The following is a 23374-nucleotide window of genomic DNA, read 5'->3' as shown; positions in this document are numbered from 1 at the left end:
TCCACAGGTTCCAACCTCACTATCCATTGCCTCTTCCAAGGGCTTAAGTTCCTCACAAAGATCCCCCAAGTTATATCCTAAACTTTTGCCAGTTCTTACCTTCAGGTCAAACTATGAACCCAAAATAGTGGGCATTTCTGAAAACACTGACCTAAGTAATTCTTGCTAAATCTTATCAAAGCCCAGCTGGAGCTGAATGACTAGCAAACATCAAAGCTAATGAGGAGATACTCCACTAGTACAAGGGAATTCAGTAGAAATGTTTGTCCATTATGAATGGGAAAAGCCAAAAGTAAAGGATATTCTTTCTGACTTGAGTCTTCATGAGCAAAGCCTGATCAGAGATGTGTTTGCATATTCTTATAGCTTGGGAAGGAGAAGTGCAGTCAACATCAGAGAAACAACAAGTCAGGACTCTTTACAGAGGTGAATGTGATCAAATCCATGTCCTGGATGGGACCACAGGGCCTGGAAAAGCTGATGTGTTTGTGGAATTGTTATACCATGTTTGTGACAAAATATGGTGACTGGGAAGGAGGCTAGCAAATTTCTGGTAACTAAAAATAGCAAGTATTGTATGACTTTTGGAAAGGCAAGAAAATGGGGTCCTTTGGATCTCATCAATTCCATTCCCGTCCCTGGAAAGGACTTGGTGCACATCAGCTTAGAGTCAGACTAAATTACTTCCAACCAAGATTTTTATAATTCTGTTTTCTGAAAATGTAACACTAATCTTTGATTTTCATCTCATCATTTCAGCTAAAGCTGTTTCTCATCCCCAGTTGTGTTCTACCAAATGTTGTGTACTCCTGATGGGGCCTCATGTTGTTTTTCACAATCAGAATTCCTGTGAACTTTCCGAAAAGTTAAGATCAGGTCTGAAGCTACACATTGCAGCTTAGGCAGCTTGCATTTGGTCATTATCCTTAGCAAATCAATATTCAAAAGTGAATTTATCCTTTTCTGAGAAATCTTTGAATTTGGGTTCATCTAATACCTGGGAAGAGCAGATAGGCAGAGAATTTCGTGTCTTGCAGAGGTCAGGAAAGACTGATCTCTTTTCAGTTGTGCTGCAACAATTATTTACTGTATTTAAGCATTGCTGGTTTTTTCTGTCTTTCCCAAGTATTGTGCAGTGACTGTGTGATAGAGGCAGAGCTGGGGGGATCAATATTCTGGCACACCTAATGTGTAGGTGATATGCAAGTAGAAAAACACATACTGGGCTTCCAGGGCACAGTGCAAGCTTATGCAGGCTTATTTATTACTGCTTTAGGTATAAAAATATTAAGTTTCATTTTTCCAATTACATGGTACAATTCTATCTCGTTAAAATATTTCAAAATAGACTTAGGCATGAGTAGCTCTGAAATGAGGAGAGACTTCTCAGTTTAATGGGAAGGACATTTTTATTGCTGTTTGTACACTTTGATTAAAGAGAAGATGCAGAAATTTAAGTCTGATTATATTTTCAGGGTAACATAATTAACAATAATATGCTCTTTTCCTTATCCACTGAATGCATTTGAGAGATGGTATTTGTGAAATGTCAGTGTTCTCGTGGAAATGAGGACAGTGCAATCATGCCCAAAAGTGAACCTCACATTCCAGACCTGTTTGCCTTGACACCAGACTGCTGCCCCAGTGCTCTGTGCTGCACTTGCTGAGCCCCCTGTCTCCTGCATGCATCTTTTACTGTGCTGTGGAACATCAGGGCACACAGCAAGGTCCGGGCTCCTGCCAGCAATGTCAGAGCAACCCAGCCCTGGACAAATCGACCTGCGTGTGAAATGAAAGCAATTAGTACTGGAAGGTAGAAATTAGCTGGAAAAGTTGGTGCCAATGCTGACTTTCATTCTTACACTTCCTACTCCTCTTGTGCCCTTCCTGGTGTGTAGGAGCAGCAGGGGGTAGGATGGTCGGGATGGACAGAGATGAGAGATCTCTGAAGCCAGGTCTTGGAACTTGAGGTTTATTGCAAAGGTGTGGGTGCAGGGGCCCTGCTTGGAGCTGCCAGCCACAGCTTGAAGCAGGTCCAAAGAGGGAGAATGAGGTAAAGAGAGTGGTAAAGAGAGAGAAAGCAAGAGCATGGTAAAGGAGGTGAGAGCAAGTGAGGTTCCTGTTACAATACAGTACATCTTCTGTGTTGAATATTCTAATTCTCACTAACCAATCTAATACAAGATACAAATCCTAGAGCATTTACATACAGCCTCTAAGAATCATTACACTACCATACTGTGTTACATTTTGAACCCTAAAAACTCTCTTTGGACCCCTTCTGCCAAGCTGGTAGGGTCTGCTCTGACCCTTGGACCTGTCTGCAAGCAGAGGTATTGTTTCATCAAAAGGGGATTACCTTCAGCCAGCCATACCATTGAGTTCCAGGTGTTCAATAACTAAGGTATCTCAAAGCTTGCTCTCATTTCAATCTCGCTTATAGTTTCCATATTCTCAAAATCTTTTGCCAGGCAATCATATTTATAAGGCTTTCCTGTTTCATCTTCCCCAGCACTGCTGCTGTGCGTCAGTGCTGACCTCTGTGTGCTTGGAGCAGACAGACAGACAGATGGTCTGGGTCCTGCACTGGCCGTGCCTGGGCTGCCACTGCTCTGGGGGTGGATGCCGTGTGTGGCACAGCCCCAGTCTCCCTAGGACACCCAGCTGAGGGGGCAGGACTCTGCACAAGGAGGGCTGGTGGCACCAAGGAGGAGTTTGCACATGGTGTGGCTGTGGCCCAGAGCAGATGAAGCCACGTGTCCTGTGACAAGCCAGCTCTGAAATGTTGCTGTGCTTGTTCTCTGAGAGCACAGCTGGGACAGGACTCTCACGGGAGTTATTGCACTGGGTTTGTGCCACATCTTAACTGAGAATTATTCAGACTATCCAATTCCAGAAATAAACCTGCTGCAGGAGAGGAAAGATGTTGTTTCCCTGCCTTCTGTGCAACTTCAGTTAGAGAGTAGCTTTATTTTTTGAAAATAAAACCCCAGGAAAACAAACCAAAAATGCCAGAAGCTCTGTGCTCTTATTGATCAGCTTCAGTGTGATACCAGCACTGCTGGCTCTGTATTTATGTTCCCTCCTACCCCATATATTGCAAGTCTATCAACAAGAGTGATCTGTGAGGATGGAGGCAGGGAGAAAATACCCACAGGGTCAGCATGTCATTGTGAAGGAGAAGGAATCATGGTGTTTTATCAAATCCTCAACATCTTGATCTGCTGGGGATAAATGTTTTTCCCTTACTGCTCTTTGGAATCCTGGTGTTCTTCATCCAGCATGATCCCATGGTGTGCAATTGAATTGAGGTTCATACGGTGTGGATTGCCATCACAAGAGCATATTTGAGGAGAATTGCCTGAACAACTTGCCATCTGAAGGGAGATGTTTACAGGATAAATGCTTTCTCCAGCCTCAATTACTTTCAAAAGTAAGTCAAAGGTTGCCATATTGAATATACCAAACTCTGCTGGGAAAATGCCAGAATATCAGTGATCTGCTTGTCCCACAGTCGGGACCGGCGGGACTCAGGGAGGGCCTGCCTTGATTTAGTCATGCTTTTTCCTAAACAGCCCTGGGAAATGCTTTAACTACAGATGCTCTAGGGTTGCAAATCAGTGCCCTTTGCACTGACTTCTGCTGCAAACATATTCTGAGAGGTGGTGGCAGAGTTTTGTTTTTCTATCTCGTGTCATTACAGAAGTGATCTGATTTGGGACATGAAACAAAAGCAAAGTGAACTCACACTGGCTTTTTAAGAAGTATATTATTTTTCACATGCTTCACTAACACATTTCGATGTGCAGCTCTGCAATAAGGATGGGCAGGAGTTACCCCATCTGTAACTAAGGACTTCTTGTGTTGGAGGTTAATAATCAGACTGCCTTAAATTATCTGTTAATTTATAATTGTTAATGGGAGAGTAAGGTTCTCATTTGGGTTCTTGTATATGATTATCTGCTCAAATTCTTTTTTTTTTGTGTATCTAGTACCCTCAAGTAGACCATGAGCTTTATAAAGCATACTTTTTGTATAAAATTTTATTATTATTAGTCATATTTCCAGCTGTTCATATTCATAAATCAGACATCATTTAAACGAATACTACTGGCAATTGCTGTTAATTTACCTCAAGCTTTTAAAAGCTTACCTCACATTTTAAAATGTTTTTTCCCCAAAGCTATGATGATCAGAAACTTTTAAAGATAACTAGTTATTTGACATTGAGAAAGACATCAAATACAGGAAGACTTGTAGTGATTTCATGGTGAGGCAGAGCACTTTGGAGATGTAGATGACTACGCACCTATTACATCCACTTTTCTAAATTATTGGTAAGTAGCTGTGTACAGAAAGTGTCACTCAGTAGTTGCTCATTTTCACTTTCAAGCATCTGTCTTGCTCACAGCCCAAGGGGTGCATTTTGGGTACAAATGAGCCAGGCTGAAATGGATCATGGGATCAAGCAAAGCATATCCTCCCTGTAACAGAAACCATCTGTACTCAGTACCAACTCTGGAAAGCCAAACACATTAAATGACCAGCAAAGCAGTGTTTGCACCCCTCGCTGCTGGGCTGGCTGCTCCTCTTGGAGTGCACACACCGTGGTGGTCACACCCCCTGTGCCACCTGTCCCTGCCACAGCCCAGCCCTTCATCCCTGCTGCTGCTGACACGTGGCCACATCTGCCAAGAACTGACGGGACATTTTAACACACATTTTAACTTCGTTTCTGTGCTAGTGCATGTGGCACATAAACCTGATGAAAGTGGTAGTCCTTCTCCATCTCTATCCCAGAAGCCCAGGGTAAGGGTGGGGAGGAGTAGTGTCTTCATACAGTGCTGCTTCTTGAAGGTGCTGTGGCAATAAAAATACCACCAATTTAAATGTTCCAGTGATTAGGCTGGGGTTCACAGCTGTTTTGTGGGCCGTGTAAGGACTTAGGAATTTAGGAAAACTTGCATTTTGTTTTCCAGCTATCTGTCTATTCACATGGTTCAAAGTTCAAGGAAGTGTTGAAAAGCAATTAGCCTTTCAATGAGACACAGCCTTTTTTGATGCTCTGGGGGTTTTTTGTTTGGTTGGGTTTTTTTAATAAGGCATGATAAATGTCTTTATTCTTTGATCAAGACTGAGCTAAACTTGTTTTCTATTAACAGCAGAGGAAAGCAAAGTTAGGCTTGCTCTTTTGTTCTCTGCACTTTGCAGCACTTACAGTGTCTATAGTTTCTAACTGTACAGTGTTTTACACTTTTTGTATTTAATTTCAACTTCAAAAGTAGCTGAACATCTTATTCCCAGGAGAAAGTAAGTTCCATGTAAACACCTGCAATCAAGGAGACGTGGTGCTAAATGTGATACATGAACTGCATCATTCTGATATCAAAGTATTCTTTGCTTAGTGGCTTTAATATGGTATCAGGCTACAGCATCAGCAAAAACTTTGCTTTTTCATTTAGTGTAGTATCTCCTGTCTCACAGTGCAGCCTGGTTCAGGCTGTAATGCCTGAGCAAACTATCTAAAAATCTGCTGACTCTGGTTATAAACACAAATGGTGTGTGATTTAAACTAACAGGAAGTCTTGGGCATTTCCATGAAATGCTAAGTTTGTGTCTAGGTACCACAACAGTATAAGGCTTAGAACCATCTTAGCCACCTTCTGCAGACACCAGAAACCAAGGCACAAAGAGCAGAGGCAATTTCCTACACCTCTACACGCCTGAATGACAACACCAGATCTGACTGTATTTTTTTTTTAAGCTGGTTTTCCTTTCATAAGTCTCTGCTTATCTTTACCAATGTTTTTTACTTAGTTGTCTCTTCAGTAGCGGTTTTTTTTCTTCAGAAATTGCTGGAGGTAGTGATCACGTTTCAAAATCGTGGATCCAACCACTTGAACACATCAGTATTGGGGTATTGAATGGCTCTGAATTCCCCTTTGGTGGGTCAAATCTGCACAATCAATGTGAACATCTCACACTTTTTGATTGTATTTTAATTTGCATTCTGATCAGATAGTTGGCCATTTGAATCCATCTACAGTTAGAGCTGATTTGAAAGAAACATCAAGTACACATGTCCAATTAAACCGAAGTTACCGTGCAGCATATAAATTGCAATCTATCATTCTTTTCAGCCTTCCTGAAATTCACTGGCTGTGTTTAATTCAGAGCAGCTATCTTTGTGATTTAGGAATGTACAATGGTAGGGCAGAGGAGGAATGAGCACAGCTCTCTGGGGTGCTTAGCTTTGGTGGTCTCAAAATGGGTCTCAACATATTTAAACTCAGCTTAGCAGTGGAATGGGCAGCATATCATTTCTCTGCCCTGCTTTCCTGCTCTAACCATGTCCTGTCAGCCTGGGGCTGCTTCCCTGGGCTCTGATGGACAGGCCTGTCCTTGCCTGCACTACATTCTGCTGCCTTTATAGGTAATACTTTGTATACATCCCAGGACATAAAGCCAAGTCAGTAACTAATTTAAAATGTAATTTCAACAGCTTCTTTGCACTGCTTGCTTACGGTCAGGAGCCCCAAGTGGCTTCTCTGATAAGCATTCCAAAAATAGACTTTGATTCTGTTTTTTAATAGATGTTTTCTGTAAGAAGAGGATGAGGGGGAGGTGATGTGAATCGAGCCATGTTAATGTGAACGGAGCTTGGAGGGGAGGGCTGTGAACTGCTGTTGTCTGTGCTCACCTGTCAGGGTGAGGGAGGAAGCTGATTCCACCACGCTTTCATATTCCTTTTTGTTCCCAGATGTCTTTACCTTCCTGTTTTGTTTAATATTACTATATCCCATTAATAATGCAGAATTATACAGATCTCTTAAAAAAATCCACCTAATCCAAAGTGTTGGGTTGCATAGTCATGACAGAGTTTCACACGGTCACCTGTTGAGAAGGGGCTTAATCAGAACAAAAAGCTAATTTTTTCCCTCCTGTCCTGTTGCTAGTGTGTCCCTGGCACACAGTGACTGAGTATTTAGTGTGTAACAAAATCCTGTAAAATACAAATACAAGGATTAGAGGGCTTGCTTTGAAGAGAAGTCTAAGTAGGAACTACTCCCCAGTCAGTAAGTGAGAAGTTCTGGCTCCAGTGGCCTGATTCATTGCAATGTTTAAAAATAGTGCCTTAAGCAAAGCAGAAAATAGGAATTTTAGCCATCCTAACATTTTTCACCAGCATGTTTAAGACAACAAACTGGGGCTAAGAAATATGTAAAATGCTTTCTAATTAAAATAGCTCAATATACTAAAGCTTCCTGATGCTGTAACTTTAAGGTACAATATGCATTTAATTATCCCCAAGGCAAAAATTACTTTCAGAGTGGTGTAGTTCTCTCCATACACAAAATAATATGGTTTACTGAACTGGACCAGGTTTTAGCAGGGCCTGCAACAGCAGTGATTTTTTGTGGCTCCTTGGAGATTACAGAGTAAACATTTTTAAATCTCATTTATAGGAAATGCTTTATTATGGTTTTGGTCAAGGCTAATTTATTGTTAACTGGATTATAAGTGATATAAACTGAGGGTTGTTGCTGCTGGGTATTACATACCCTCTGATTCCAGTAAGGTTGACCAAAATTCAGCATTGTCATTTTACTAGCTTGTGCAGATGCATAATATTCTCACAAAAATAACACTTATCTAGCTCTCCCACAAATCAAATATTTTATCCCAAGCTAGCCCACCTCTTGTTTGTTTGACTTTTTTTTTTTTTTTTTTTTTGCCTTGAATTAGAACTGAACAAGGTTTGGAACATGTAAAACTGTCTAAGAGCAGTCATTGTTTAATTTACTGTTACAACTGCCCTTTAGAAGTGAATTTATTTTTTTTCTTCATCTGCATTTAGCAATCAAACATCTTAAGTTTTTTCAGGAAAAGGGTCTGAGTTTCTTCATAAACCTCAGAGCGAACTTTAACCTTATTTTTTAGTTTAACTGACAAAATCCAGGCACAAGTTATTTCAAATTCAGTTTGAACTGTTGAAACATGTCTTTTTAAGACAAGTAATGTGAATCTGGTTAAAATTTGGACTCCTGCTGTATATTTCTGGGCTTTGTCCTTGAGTAAAGTGACCTACAAAGCCATATTGACTGAAGATGTGCAGAGCCCGGAGCAAAGACCTTGATTTAAAATATCTTAGTACTGCCCTAAAATGACCAAAAGATTCATTGAGGGGCATCAAAATGTTCTGTGTGCTGTATTTCTTATTTACTCTTTGCAATTTAATTAAGGAAGGGGAGAGAATCAGGGGGAGAGATTTCTGAAGATGTGGCTCCCCAGAGCTTTGGGATGTGGGGATGTGCAGTGGCTGCTGCTGTCACCGTCATATGGAAGATTTGGAATCCTGTCTGCTAGGATTGGATTTGTTCTTGCCAGCTGATCATGAAAGATGATCAGTAACTTGCACAGTCGCTTCTGCTAGGGCAATATCCCTGTCTGGTGATGTACCTGGTGGCACATTAATTGTAACTGTGACCTGGCGTGGCTGAAGGGGGCCAGACAGGGTCAGGTCAGGTGTAAGAACTTGAATGCAAACTCAATTTTTGCAGAATTTCAGGGTTTGTAGCTGTAGAAAGTAAAGTTTTACTTTGTTGTTTCTGTGACCAGAAATTGAAGAATTTTGTGCTAGGATTTGGAAGAGTTTCTCTAGAAACTTCCATCTCCATTTTACAAGCAGAAATACTTGCTCACATTTACACACTTCTCAGAAGTCTTTGCTTTAAACCTTGAAGCTGTGATGTATTTTAAGCTACTGGTGTTGTGGGAAATGTTGTGGAGATCAAGCCAAACTGTAGCAAGTTCTGAGCTGTGTGAATTGCTATATCAAAGATATTTTTTCAAAATGCTGTACAGTTTGACCATGACTTCCTCTCTGATCATCCTTTGGAAATGATCAATAAGGAGCAGGTTACACTGGGTAGTGGTATTTTCTGTTCTGTCTTGACTTCCTTCTGAAAGTTTGTGCAGCTATTTGGACACTACTATCTGTTATTTAAAAGGAAAAAATATAAGGAATTGAGGTTAATCAAGCTATTTCCTACTTCTCTCTTCATTTGCACCAGCTGTTATTTTATCAGTTTTCCACATCAATAGAATTAGCTAAATTGAAGGAATTAGGGGTTCACTTGTGATGCTTTGGAATAGGGCTAGCAGGAATTCTTGTAAGTAAGAGTTTCTTTCTTCTGGATTTGTCACTTGAATTCATATCATATGTTCAAATAAATAACTTCTGGAGGTCTCACTTGAGAGCTTGGTCACCCCTCCATTTCTTCACTGTTTCTAACAGAGAAGATGCTCAGGAGTTAAAACTTTGATTCTTGAATTCTGATCAGTTACAGCATGTAAAAATCTTTTTTTTTTTCCCTGGCAGGAGGAAAGGAAAACAGCAACAAAACCCACTTGTGCTTATCCTGGCATAAAATAGATTATAAAATCCTGATACTAAACTGATGAATATTTCCAAATCTGTAGATCAGCTTAGTAAAGTACTTGCTCTTGTTTATGTTTATATCATAAATTTGAAAAAGATTAATTTTCCAACTGACTGTCTCTTAAATCAACTAATCATCAACTATGGAAAATTGTGCAGAGCTCTTCGTCTGTGCTACTGATGTTGTTTTTATATTTTGTGTGGAAAGTTCATCACCTTTTCTCTTGCATCAGAAAGAACCCCTGTGCACACAAATACCTACAAGCAAAAGGAAGAAGGGATTGTGATTTTTTTTTTGTTTCCCTGAAACACTCAGAATTACGTGCAGTGTCAGTATACCAAGGGAGAAAAAAAAGCATATGACAACGTTAATTTCCAAATACTCTGGATAAAAATATACAAATAATGTATACAATTAACTAAAGTCTCCCTGGGTTTGCATTGATGAACCCAAGTTGTGCACATCTCAGATTAATTCTCTTGGTTTATGCAGTGGTTATTAGAACCTCAAGGCAGTTGGTGATGTTGCTGGTCTAATGAAAATGGATAAATGGTAACCTTGAGAATGCAACAAAAGAACAGGTCAGACAAAAAGCAGATCTCCAGTTTCTCATCTCATTTATGCAGTGACATTTAATTTGAAGTGTGCCTCACCCATTTCGTTCTCTATCTATACCAGGTATTTACCCCTCTCTGAATTTGTCTCTTAATTAACTGCAGATATATCTCAAGTTCTCACTTTTGAGTGCTCCTTATACAGTTATGCAGGAATGCAAAAGCATCTGGTATCCCAGTTTAGGGCTCTTGGTGCCAGCGGGCCTCTATGCAGAGCTCCATGTGATGCCTCAGATGTTAGCTTCTATATTTTTCAGATTCTGTTCTGCTTCAGTCTGTGGGTCTGAGCTTCATATTAAGGGTTGGTAAGCTCCCTTCACAGAACAGGTAAACAAAGCAATTCCTTCTCTAGCTGGGGACCAAGGACAGCCCGTCCAGATCTCAGGCCCGAGAGCATAAACAATGGTGGAATGAAGAGGGAAAAAGGAGGATGGAACTTCATAACCTAAAGCTGTAATTGGATGAAGTCCAATGTGCAAATGGACCAGAACTTATAAAAGTCTGAGACCCCCTGACCAGTTGTCCATGTTGTGACCAATTTTGGGTTCATTTTGGGTGTAGCCCTGGCTGGGCTCTTGTGCTGCCCATTGTATCTGTTGAGGCCTTTTAGTAAATCTCTACTTTATTCTTTAACTCCATCTAGTCTCTGTTCTAGGTCAGCCTTCATGAGGCTTCATGTGAGCAGGTCTTTGCATCTGATGCTCTCCTGAATTGAGGGCACTCTGTAGCCAAATGCCCAACCTTTGGACCAAGTGCCATCTCTTCAAACTTCCCAAAGACTGGATGTAATCCTCTGCCCACCAGTGAAGGTTTGGGCACTTGTGGCTCAACCACTCCTAAAGACAGCAAGAGGGAGTACCCATGCACACAGGAATAGCCCTTGAGCACGGTTTGTGGCAATGCCCAGCCTTTCCAGAAGCTAAGCCAGGCTTTGCTAGGGTGGAAGCAAGGCTGTGAACCTGATGGAGCTCAGTCCAGCACCTGGGAGTTGGTGCATGGCTCAGCTCTCTGTGCCCTGACCTCTGCAGCAGCATTTCTCACAGCTGTCACTCATGGAAATGAGGACAGAGCTGTCACTGCTTTGTCCTGGAGCAGTTCAGGGCCCTCCCTGTGTGACACTGCCCTGCCTTTGTGAGCTGGGCTGTGGTTAAGCCGTGTCCTACTGGTGGGTCACTTTGGTTTGCAGGAGACAGACTTTGCCTCACAAGATCTGAAGGCAGCCCCTGCCTGATAGTGCTAAGTACCTGAATGATCAGAAGAACATAAAATCCTCTTAAACTTTTTCTGCTCAAAGGAAGGGATCACTGTGGAGGTTTCATCTTGGTGCACTGTTTCCAGAGGAAGGCACAAACACATTCTGGAGCTAAAAGTTGTGGTTTTTATTAGAGCTGCTCAGAAAATTTGATACTCTGAGGTCTTCTGAAATACTGAATTTTGACAGAAAAATGAAAAGGTTTCTGGAAGCTTTCAAAAAACTTGGATACCACATTTTGACTACCTGTAGTTTGTGTTTAGACTAATACAGTGCATCTTTGTAAATTTGGCACCTCTTTTTGTAGCCCAAGGGATTAAGAGGCATTTCAAGAGAAAATTTTGAAAGCATGCATAGCAGAAAGGAGTGTATTTAAAATCTGGTTTGAGCAAAAGTAGGTAAGCATGAGGTATGGCTGTATGGAAAAAATATTTAACCTGTGAATTTTTTGTGTGTGTTCTTGGCCTGAGAAAAATGCTTTTCATGGAAAAAACGGAGACTGGAGGAGAATCTATCCCCAAAATTACAAAAAAATGGAAATTTAGGGGATAGTTGGAAAGTTATTGTATTAATAGATTCTGGTGAATACAGGCATTGCAGAAATGCCTTGTCTTATCCAGTGACTTTGTCATTCCACAGTGTTTCCTTTTACTGTGTCTTTTTTTGTTTGTTTTGTGGGTTTTTTGTTATTTTTTTTTTTGTATCAGGAAGAAAGGGAATTTCTTCTTCAGAGCAGATTCTGCTGGCATCTGAATTTTCCACTTGAATGTTAATGTTCACAGGAAAAACTCTTGCTTAAACAGAACAGCATTTCTCAAAAATAATTTTTTTTCTGATGAAGATCTTGGCTGGCTGTATTACAGAGTTCATTTGAGCAGCACTTTAGCAGACAGGACTTCAGGAAGCATCAGGGACACCACTTATACCTCTATCATTTTCCTTTTATTTTTTTAATTGACTGTTTGAGATCACATCTCTGAACTGTTCCAATTTTGGCATTGTAAGTCATGGTTTGATTTAATGCAAATGGTTACTTACCTCTTCCTTCACATGAAATTGACTGCTGGTGTGGTGAGTAGTTAATTCTTTGTTCTTATGAAAAAATGCACTGGCCTGATTGTGATCATTCTGCTTTAAACATAAGTGTGGAAGTCATTAAATATCATTAAAGGGAGGAAAGTCATTAAATATCTTGAAAGATAAAATATTCAGTACTACATGAGATTTTTCTCTAAGGCAATCCTGATTTTCCTAAAGCTGTTTGGAAGGAGTTTCTGTTTATTTGATAAATGCTACAACTTCTGCATAGGCAAAACACCCACCTGAACTACTTGGCATAAAACAGTTTTTGTTTCTGAGATCTTATCTTAGCTTTCTTAAATTTGCAAAAACAAGTCTCTTTGAAATGACATGTTAAAAATTTTTTATTCTGTTTCCATAGTGGGATTTTTCATTTGGGGGTATTTTTAAGTACAGCTGCTCTGTCATTGCTCTGTATGTTGTTAAACAGCTCTAAACCCAGACTGAAATCGTTATGGTTGTTGGCCTTTTTTTTTAATGTTAGCATGATTGAAAGCAGAATCTGTCATGTTTAATGCATGGTAAGGCCCAACTGAAACCTTTATTCAATATATGACATTCCAACAATAGAAACAGAAGATGTGTTTAGAGTTTCTCCCTATAGGAGATATTTAATCTAAAGAGATTATTTAGGACTGCAAAATTGAGTAATTTTGGAGGTGTCTGTAATTTTTCTCAAGTTTTAAATTCTGTGCTGCTACTATCACCTGTACTCTTCCAAAGCAGGATTTCCCAGCATTTTGGCACTAAAATCCCAAGTCCTGGTTTGTCTAAGAGATGCTGAGGAAATTTGCACCTTTTTACCCCGGGTGCTTACATGCCGGTCCTATATTACTATGAGCTAATTTGTACTGTTGGAGGTTCTGCCTTCTCTATATTCCCTTGAGTTTTTTTCCAGACAAAGAAATGGAGAGTTTTAAAATGTGTTGAATAGATCAGCATTAACAAATCCTGCCTTGGTTTTCAGAAATGAATGATTGTTCTGACCACCCAAATGCTGATGTAAATATTCTGCGGCCTGCATGTCCTGATCCTTTCAGAACTCTTGAACAACTCTCAGCACCTTCCCAGAATTCTGGTGCTCTGATCCAATGACTTCTATCAGCAGGAACAGGCTGGTATCAGAGACAGTGCAGTCCGCCTCAGTGGAGTCCCTTCATATGTAGAAGTGGGGATGAATTTGTTGTTTGTGTGTGCAAAGAGGATTTGATGAAGGTGTCATCTGTGGCAGAGGACAGGTTACTCTGACATATAAATATAGCCATCCCCTATCCTATATCCCTTGTGTTCTGCTTCTTTTTGTCTTAACTTCTGTTATCAGTTGGTAATGTTTGCTTCATTGGCAACTTCATGACAGTACCAAAGAATCCAAGGGTGTTAAAGTAGAACACTCCACATGGGAGAATCCAGCAATTTAGATTTTGCTAACTCGTTCAAGGAGAAGGTCAAGTGGTGGTATAAATCACACTGGTTTTGACAGCCTCTGGGCTTTCTTTGTGTTTAGATCAGTTCCTGAATTTCCCTGTGCTGCCCATGGAAACTATTCTTTCCTGGTACTCAAGTCTGTCATGCAAAAGGAGTTAATGATATCCTAAGAGAGACTGATCCATACCTTCTCTAAGCCCATGTTTCCCAGACAACATGGTGCTGTAATCAAAGCAGCTGAAATATTTCACTTCTGTTTAGGCTGGATGCAGAATCATTTTCTCAGGAGTTGAAAAGTTCAGAAGGAGAATGAATAAGATCATTTTCCCTCCATACTTTACAAAATCCTACAAAGTAGGATAGACCTCCTTGCTCTCACATCATTACATGCCGAGAAATGTTAGGGCTTTCATTGCAGACTTGCTCAAGGCACATTGTGTGAACTCCAGAGGAACATATGCTTGAAATTGTCCAGCACAATTTTCAGGAGAGAATGGCAAGAACAGCAAGAAAGTAATACAAACTTGAGCAAATGCTGAAATAATGAGTGTTGCTCTGTGTAGTAAAAGCTCAGAAGGAGATTGAAGTCACCACTCTGCTTCACAGCCCCCATCCTTAACATCTCCTCATTTCACCTGCATCTGCACCGTGATCTGTGGAGCTTGAGGAAAGGACATGAGCAGGGAATCAATAACTCTGACAAAATACATGGGCTGTACTCTTGGGCTGGTCCTCTTCAGAGCTACAGAACTTGAGCTGGATCCAAAAAGCAAGCATTGGGTATCATCTCTGAGGCACGCAAATCTGGAGATGCTACAGGGACAAGTGGTGTGAAGAGAATCCAAAGCTCTCCTGGGAGCTGCTCTTCCTTCCCAGGCTCCCCTGTGCTTGCCCACAGCTCATGTTGCTGCTGGAGTCTCCCTTCCAATGGCTAGTTTGGCATCAGGCTTTTTGTCACTGCCAGGTTGACAAAAACCCCCTCCTGGTCTCTTGGGGCTTCTCTGCCTTCATTGCTTCACCTCAGCAGCACCCAGGGATCATGGCAGGTATAGAATTAGCTCAGCTTTTCAAAGATGATGAGTGCAGAAAATGTGTTGCCTGTATTCACTATTTTAAAGGGGAATTTCATTTTCCCACCCTTCCCTCCTGACTCTTTATAAAGGAAGAGCTAGGATTGTATTCCTCATAAAACCAAATTTTTCTTTATGTTTTGGTCTGGAGCAGTCTTCTTATCATAGTTCCCACAGCTGCAGCTTCTTCAGCCTCCAGATGAATAGCAAGACCATTTTTGCAAAGTGATTCTTTTCTAAACCTTGTTTCTTAGGAATTGAAAACAAGTGTTGTGTCTTGCTGACTTAATGTTCCCTCAGGACTGCTTGTACAGAAAGGTTATGGCTTTTGTGGAGTGATAACCTACCATCTAATGAGTCTTCCAGCACAAGGAAAGGCCTGATCTTCTTGTAATGAAAAACAGGCATGAGAGAAGAAGGAAGCAAAGCAAAATCCTCAAATGAAAATCTTCTGTATTTTCTCTGTTCCTCATGGGGAGAGGAGTCAGTGACCAAGTTTTTGTTTTCAACCTTTTGGCTGTTAAACAAAGAGCATGACAAAGGCAAAGTCATAATTATATTTTAACAAAAAAGTAACAAAGATGGAAGAAAATTTTATTGCCTGATTGTACCAAAGTGTTATCCACTTCTCTTCTGCATCACACCATGAGCACTGGGGAAAGAGAAGAGCAGGCAAACGCTGAAGAAGAGAGGGACAGAAATATAAAAAAACCTGCTTCTGGCGACTAGCAGCATTTTTATGAGTTACAGTCTGTGGGGTTTGGTGGGTGAAAACTCACTTTGCATTTTAGAGCTCTCGCAGCCAGTGCTGTGTGTCTCAGAACCAGCTCTGAGTAACCAGTACTGAGTGCTGGCTGAGCCAGGGGTTGGGAATTCCAGGTGAGTTTCCCAACCAATAGGGTGTGTCTCACCCTCTTGCTTGCTTTGTCCTTGCACATATTTTATGTTATATAGAAGCATGTACCACAGGCAAGTGCATTTTGGAGTGACATCATGCTAATGTTGAGGTGGGGTTTTGATTTCTTCTAAGCAGAAGGAAGGGGTTCTCAACTCAAGTGCACATCTATTTAGCCAGACTGCTCTTGGCATTCACCAGCAGAGTTTTGCAGACTTTTGGGCAAGACAAATTTTTGAAAAATCCTTACTACCAGCATCTTTGAGATCTCAAGCAGCCTGGGTGTAGTTGTACACAATAGACTCATTTTGATCAAAAATTGGCATAATTTCATGTCTGTGTGCAAAAGGATATGGAAAAAACAGTTTCCAACTTCCCCCTCCTCAGTAAGAGCACTGATTCATGTTCACAGTCACTCAAAAAGCAGAATGCTGAATTAGACCTATCTGTAATTATTATTTTGATTTCTAGTTCTTCCTAACACTGAGCTACTACATTCACAAACAGTAAATAGAAATGCATCTTTTCACATGATTAATTTAAAGATTTACTTATAAACTAAGATCTTCTCTTCTAGGGTAACCTCCCTTAGGTATTTAATTTGTACAGCATATTTCTCCAGCCTTTAGAACACAAAATACCAGTTGAGCATTTGGCTTTATGGCTGCTGGCAGAATTGGGAAAAGAAGGTAAGCATTCAGTCCCATCCTCTTGCTCCAAAAATCTAAAAATCCAGTAACAACCACTCAATTATTTTACTGTATTTCACTGTTATTTTACTGTGCTATGTTCTTGCTGTGCTGAGAGAGATCTTGCCCTTAAAACCACATCTTCTACACTGAATTTTTCAGTACCTTCCTTTTCCTGTTTCACAACGAAACTGAAGGTAACAATACATTTTTACTAGAGGGAAAACTATTTCCCTTGAAGGAAAGATTCTTTTTAAGAATTCTTCAACATATGCTGTTTATTCTGAGGGAAGAAAAGATGCAAAAATTTCATGAAGTAATCAAAACTTTAAAAGAGCAGGGAGGCATTGCCCTGTCAATGGCTTCGAGGGCTGTGTTTGCTAGAACATTCACTCTGAGTTTGGCACTGAAAGTGTCACACTTCTGGTTTTAGTTCACTGCCCTGGGGTTTTAAGCAAGATGCGTTACAGGAAGACATATCCTAATGCTTTGTAAAGTGACAAAATTTGCTTTCATTCTGTCAAATTCTAGTACTGTGAGCATTAACTAACTGTTGTGGTATTGGGGTGGAACCACGTGCATCAGACAACAGGATTGTGCCAGGATTATTAGAGGTCATGCCCTCTGCTGCGACTTTGTATGACTCCCAGAGCTGTGGTTTGCAGCATGAAACACCAATTACTGCCAGAGAGATTGGTAATCAGTGCTGATTAACAGCAGAAGGCTTTTTGAACACAGAGCTGTATGGGGGAGAAACATGCCCAGCAGGTGCCCTCTCTGGTATTTAATTATGAGGGAACCTGATGGAGAGAGATGTTTACAGGACTTGCTCTGGATTGCCTGCAAGGGCTTTCTCACTGAAAGGGTTTAGAAGAAAGCACACAGTGGTGTCAGGCACAGGTTGGGACAGCAGCTCAATTAGAGCTAATTAATGTCCTGTGAGCACTTTGCCGCTTCAGCCATGTTGTATAACATCATGTGTGGTGCTGCAGTGCACAAGAGCTTTTTGCTATGAGCTGGAGAACTCTGATTCTTAAGTGTCCTAAAGAGCTCCAGGATGCTGCTATTGTAAGTGATAGCTTGTAAATGATCTTTGGGGGATTTATGTGTCAAGGCTATGACCAATGCTGATTTTTTTGGTGTGTGGGTGGATGCTTAAGTACCATACAGATATATGAGGTGTTGCAGCTATTGGGCTGACTGGGCTGATCATGAGTGTTTTGGTGAAGTTCAGGATCAGCTGGTGTGCTGTCACCAGAAGTTAGGTTACAGTAAGCAGAAAATAGACAATTGAAATAATGTATTCTTTGTGTGAAGAAAGCTGAAATATTTTGAACACTTGGTCATTGGCTGAAAATTACTTTTGATCAAAGTCTCTTCAGTTTATTTTAAAATGAGTTGGTGAACTTGCATAACTCTTAATGGACCCAGGTGGAATATTTGACTGTAGTCAAGCAGGTCTGACTGTAGTGAAGCAGGTGTGGGTTCATCCCTGATTTTGCCTGGGTTGAAGTTCAATCACTTCTCAGTGCCTGCTTTTGAGAAGCCTGTGTTTGGTGCCCAGATCTCAGCAAAATCTCCCTCACACCTGACAGTACCTGGTGCTTTTGTTTGCAGTGCTGGTGGATAGGCCAAGGGATAAAGAGATGCTGGATAGCAGCCTTGCCTTCTGCTTCTTAATAAAAAGTTGCTGTAAAGGTCGTGGGTAGGTCAGGCTGATGGGCAGTGAGCAATCACCTGCACTTGTGCCTCTGGTCCACACTTGCTCTGAAGATAAGAGAGCATGTCAGTCCAGCACAGCAAAGGTAAAGGTGACCATGATGGGCTGAAAATATTGTACCAGAGCTTACACATACAGCTTTGTCAAACTGAAACTTTGCAAATTTCTTTCTTAAAAAAAAAAAAAAACCAAAAAAAACCCAACCTAAAAAAACCCCACAAAAACTAAAAAAAAAAAAAAAAAAAAAAGCCGAACAAAAACCCCCACCAACCTAGAGAAATTGGAGCATCAGTTTGAATAGGATTTCAAATTGGAACAGACTGGCTGATGAAAATGTGAGATGCAGCAGTGCCAGTACCTGCTTTCTGACAGTAAGGTATTGTGAGACAATGGAGGTCTGCAGCCCTTCCTCATCTCTTCCAGACAGTTCAAGCACTTTGGGGCAGGTGTATCCTTACAGTGTCTCTGTCAAGGCTTCACACAGGAACCTCTGACTTGTTAGAACATTGAGGTATTACCATGCTCATAATAGAAATTCATTCTTTTCACCCTCTTTTCTGTCTCCTCAATTTGAAAATCTTTTGATGTAGCTGTGAAATCACAAAAAATTTGCTTGTTGCAGGTATTTGACTGGAGAGAGACAATGCAGTCTCTTAATCTTCAAAATGATGTTTGTGATAAATACAAATTAAATATTATAAATATAAAAATTAAATTTCAATATTTTGTTCTGTCAATTTTTGCAATCTTGAACAGTTTAAACAATTTAACATTTCCAGCTTTCACTGAGTGAGTCACCCAGAAGGATAGGGCACATACATTTGGTCTTGAATTACTCAAATGTTTGTGTGTGTGTATATGCAGTGGTCTCAAGACTTGCACAATTTAAGTACAATAAGTCTTGGCAAGTTAGCAAATGATACTGAGCCTTTCCACATTAGTTTTTTGTTAAAAGAGAAGTTGATGATCTGAAGCCTAAATTTATGCTCAGAAAATTGCTTTTTATCCTACAGTATGGGTTCTTGAGCAGAGGCAGGCTCAAACAATGTGTTGAAAATTATCTTTTCACAGAACTTTGATCAAAGTACAAATGTCCTTGCCTCAGGAAGCAGTTTGTTTTCCCTTGAGAAGTGTTGCTGGAAAAATCACAGAGAGCAAAGTCTGCTTGCTGGCCAAAATTCATCTATGAATAAATTGCATCACAAAGCTACCAGCAACATAACATTTTCAAAGACCATATCTGGTTTTTCTATAAGGAAAGTGATTCATTAAACTCAGCACTGGATGGTAGCTTGCCATAACAATATTACTAGAAACTATTATTGTTTATTATGCAACAGAGTATACTCATCTAATGATATTTCTGATTTAGTGGAATCTAGATATAAACCAGCTTTTGCCAGTTGCATGATTTGCCTGTTAGGAAGCTTTTTTTTCTGGGAAATTATTTTGAAGCTTTTTGTAAGAACATACTTATATTAGTCATCTGTTGTTTCCAGTACCAAAAAAAAATATTTAATTACTAGGTCTCATTTGACTCCTAAAGGATCCAAAGGAACTATCGAAATAACGTTAAATGTCCACTGATGTATCATTTTACTTCTTTTAATTTTGCTTGTTTCTTCCAAAGCTGAGTTTCAAGGCTTCTCTTTTGCTCCTTAATATAAATTTTTGGAACCAGGGATCCTCATGTGTCAGGAGTCTCTCAATAACTGTTTGTGACATGCAATTTTGCTTTTCTTTTAGATTTTCCTTTTTACTGAATATACCTGCTTCTCATTCTCTTATATGCAGTGACAGAATTCTAAATAGAGAAGTTCTGGTAAAAAATATTCTGTTTACAACATCTTTTTTTGGTGTCCCAATATTATTTTCATGTGTTTTCACATGCTTTGGAAGATAAGAATTCCTTCTTCCATCCAGACTGTGTCTTTAAGCAGACATCTGTGCTGCCAGAAGAGTTTCAGCTCAACTTTCCTTTGTCACCTCCTGAAAAGAAGAATGCATCTGCAGCTGAGGCTTTTAATGTGATTGAGGAAAGATGGAATTCTTTTGGTAATGGTGAATTCATCTCTGATTTCACACCAGACTGTGAGGTTGAGTAATACTGTAGGAATCCTCTCCCCAGTAATTGGTCAGTGGAATCCCCAGTGGGGCAAGGGTGGGCTTGTTAAAGGAAAACTTTTCCAATGTGTGCTAAGTTTTGCTGCTGGCAGTTTTTGCTGAATGTTTCAAGTTGTGGTGTCTAGCACAGGCTGGACACAGCTGCTGTACAGTGTCAGCTTGTGCACACTTCTTTAGCAGCCTTGGCTGAAAGAACATCTCAAAGTGCTCTTCAGGCCACCTGTTGCTTTCATGGATTATTCCCTCACCTCTGTGGAATATAAATAATTCAGCTCCAGACGTCTGTTCCATGAAAGTGAGGAGAGATGAAGAAAATGTGCATAGGAAAAACAACATTAGAGAAAACCATCTTGTGGCACTCAAAGGCCCATGAAGAAAATGTCTTTGCATGAGAGCTAAGGGTAGGTAAATGTATTCAGATGAAAAAGAATCATTTAGATGGGAATCTTAACCTTGATGGAAAGGCTGTATAAATACTTGCTGAGTTTCTCATTACTCCACTCACAGTGGAGGCTGGTGCAATTGAGCATAGCTGGTGGTAACCCTAGATCTGGTCAGGAGCAGAGTCCTGCCCATTTGCATTACTCCTCAGGCATGATTCCAAAGGCTGCAGACATTTAGCATCCTTCTGGTATTTTTTAGCTGGTTTAAATGCATTAAGTGGAACTAGCCTCTTTGGAGAATAAGTGTCCCATTTATTCATGGATGTCTTCCTGCAATGTCTTCCTGCCAGTATGTTTAAACCACAAACTACAGGAAAAATTTTATTAGCAAGAAAAAGATTTAGACTTCACAGTCTGCACAGACCCCAGCAGAATGTTCTAGATAGCCTCACCCTGAAATGGGGAAGGAATAGCTAAAGGGTGAAAATATGAATCATCAGCTTTTGTACTTCAGCAGACATCATGAAAATATGAATAGAGCATCCTTGTCTATTGATATTAGGTCTGTGTCTGTCTCTGTTCCTGCCCCTAGAAGTTTTCCTTTTCTCTGTCTCAGCTGACTTCTTTTCACTCCAGCTACCCTGGCCCCTTATATACCTTTCTCCTGACACCTCGGCTTCACTGTTGATGCATAACCCTCAAATTGACATCATTTTTTTCTTTAGGATAGGTTTAGAGATTAGTGATTATTGAACTCCAACAAATTTTGTAGTTATTCACAAAAAAAAACAGAGGTTTTTTTTTTTTATATATTTAGCAGATGTTTTTCAGTAGAATTTAGAGATTCTACTGAAGCAAATAGTCCAACATTGAATTTCAGTTTGTCCTCAGAGGTGATAACCTCTGAGATATCAGGGATGGTAATCTAGAGACTTGACAGTTTCAGAAGGAAAAAAAAAAAAAAATGAAGAAAGAAAAAGAAGGGGGGAGATAAAGCTTTGACCCTGCTGAACTCTTTGAACCTAAAAGGCTGTTTGCTTCTAATGCCTTTTGATCACCATCAGCTTTTGCCTGAGTAACACACATGACTTGAAGTTAGGAACATAAGACTGGGAAAAATCAGCAAGATTTTAAGAGCTGGGGCATTAGTCTGTGCCTTTCTGGTCTCTCTGCTGTAATGGAATTTTTTTTTTTTTTTCTCTCTGCAAATGTACTGAAGTTCACTAGTCTCACCCATTTGTACAGAGATTGCTTATTTCAGGGGGCTGTGTCCTGTCTTTAATCTGCTGTCTTCACCTTGTCCCCATTCTTCCTTCTTTTCCGTTCTCATGAGTCCTCATCTTCATCTCCTCATTTCCTACTAAAGTATGTTGAAAGTCACTATTAAAAATCCTTTTAGTATTTTTTTTCCTCAGGCATTTTTAGATAGGTTTTGTGATTCACACCTTTAAGTTTCAGTTATATGTTCTTTCTGATATTACCAGATATTTCTGTAGGGTTTGTAAGAACACAATTATTCAAAAAGATTATACTGAGAAAAGAACAAGACCTGAAGTCTCCTCTGGACTGCAATTTGTGCAGCTCAGTTTACCACCCTTGAAAAATCACTCCATTTTTTTTCAGTGGCTTTCTTCCTGAAACATTGCACAGATTGCATGGTGTCCTTGAGAGAATTTTGAATAGCACAGAGTGTTTCTTTGCTTTTGGCTCACCCTGACATCCCAAGGGCTGAAGGAAAGGGAAAACAAAGCAAGGCTGAGGCAGGAGTTTGCCTAGTAAAAGAGTCAATTCCTGCTGGCATTTAAGTATTTAAATACCCTGGTTTGTTTGCTTTGCACGAGGCCTTTGTTGTGGACAGTTGAGCAGGAGGGTTCTGAGAGCCCCTGTTTTCCCTTCTCATGTAAACCACAAACTACAAGTGCAGTGAGATTGTGGTGTCACATCCTGGCTGCCTCTGGGGCATTGTGCCAGCTGGCCAGGGGAGGGGATTCTCCTGCTCTGCCCTGCACTAATGTGGCCTCACCTTGAGACCTGTGAGCAGTTTTGGGCACCACAATAGAAGAAAGACAGGACTGTGACAGTGTCCAGAGGATGGCCACAAAGATGAAGGGCCTTGAGGGGAAGCTGTATGAGGTCCCTTGGTCTGTTCAGCCTAGAGGAGGCTGAGGGGAGACCTCATTGCTCTTCCAACTCCCTGTGAGGGGAAGAGGAGCAGCAGACATGGATCTCTTCTTTGTGATGACTAGGGACAGGACCCAAGGGAATGGCTTTCAGTTGTGTCAGAAGAGATTTACATTGGGTATTAGGAAAAGGTTTTTCACCCAGAGGATGGCTGGGCACTGCAACAGCTCCCCAGGGCAGTGGTCACAGCACCAAGCCTGACAGAGCTGAAGAAGCGTTTGGACAACAATCTCAGGCACACAGGGTGTGCCCCTTGGGCTGTTCTGTGCAAGGCCAGGAGCTGGACTGGATGATCCTCATGGGTCCATTCCAGCTCAGCTGATTCTGTGATTGTGTGTTCAGAGACAGCTAATCCTGTGGCATATGTTTTGGCTTTCTCTTATCCACTTTCTTTCTGTACTCTGCCTCATTCCTTGCTTGCTACTGCTATTCTTTTCCATCTCCCCCTCTATCCTTTTTCCTGGCTCCTGCTCTTTGACTCACTTGCCAAGAGATGAG

At 40.6% G+C, this 23374-nt stretch overlaps 2 protein-coding genes across 3 annotated transcripts in view; both read left to right on the top strand.

Annotated features, from left to right (window-relative positions):
* LOC103821325 (serine/arginine-rich splicing factor 7) overlaps positions 1-23374 on the top strand; it is a 1055603-nt gene that overhangs the window by 903418 nt on the left and 128811 nt on the right. The window lies entirely within an intron of this gene.
* The window catches only part of ALK (ALK receptor tyrosine kinase), a 306382-nt gene that overhangs the window by 162973 nt on the left and 120035 nt on the right, over positions 1-23374 (top strand). The gene's annotated exons all lie outside the window — the stretch shown is intronic.

This window comes from Serinus canaria, chromosome 3, assembly GCF_022539315.1.
Source record: "Serinus canaria isolate serCan28SL12 chromosome 3, serCan2020, whole genome shotgun sequence".
NCBI lineage: Eukaryota > Metazoa > Chordata > Aves > Passeriformes > Fringillidae > Serinus > Serinus canaria.
The sequence above is the reverse complement of the archived record's forward strand: the minus strand, read 5'-3'. Positions and strand labels throughout refer to the sequence as shown.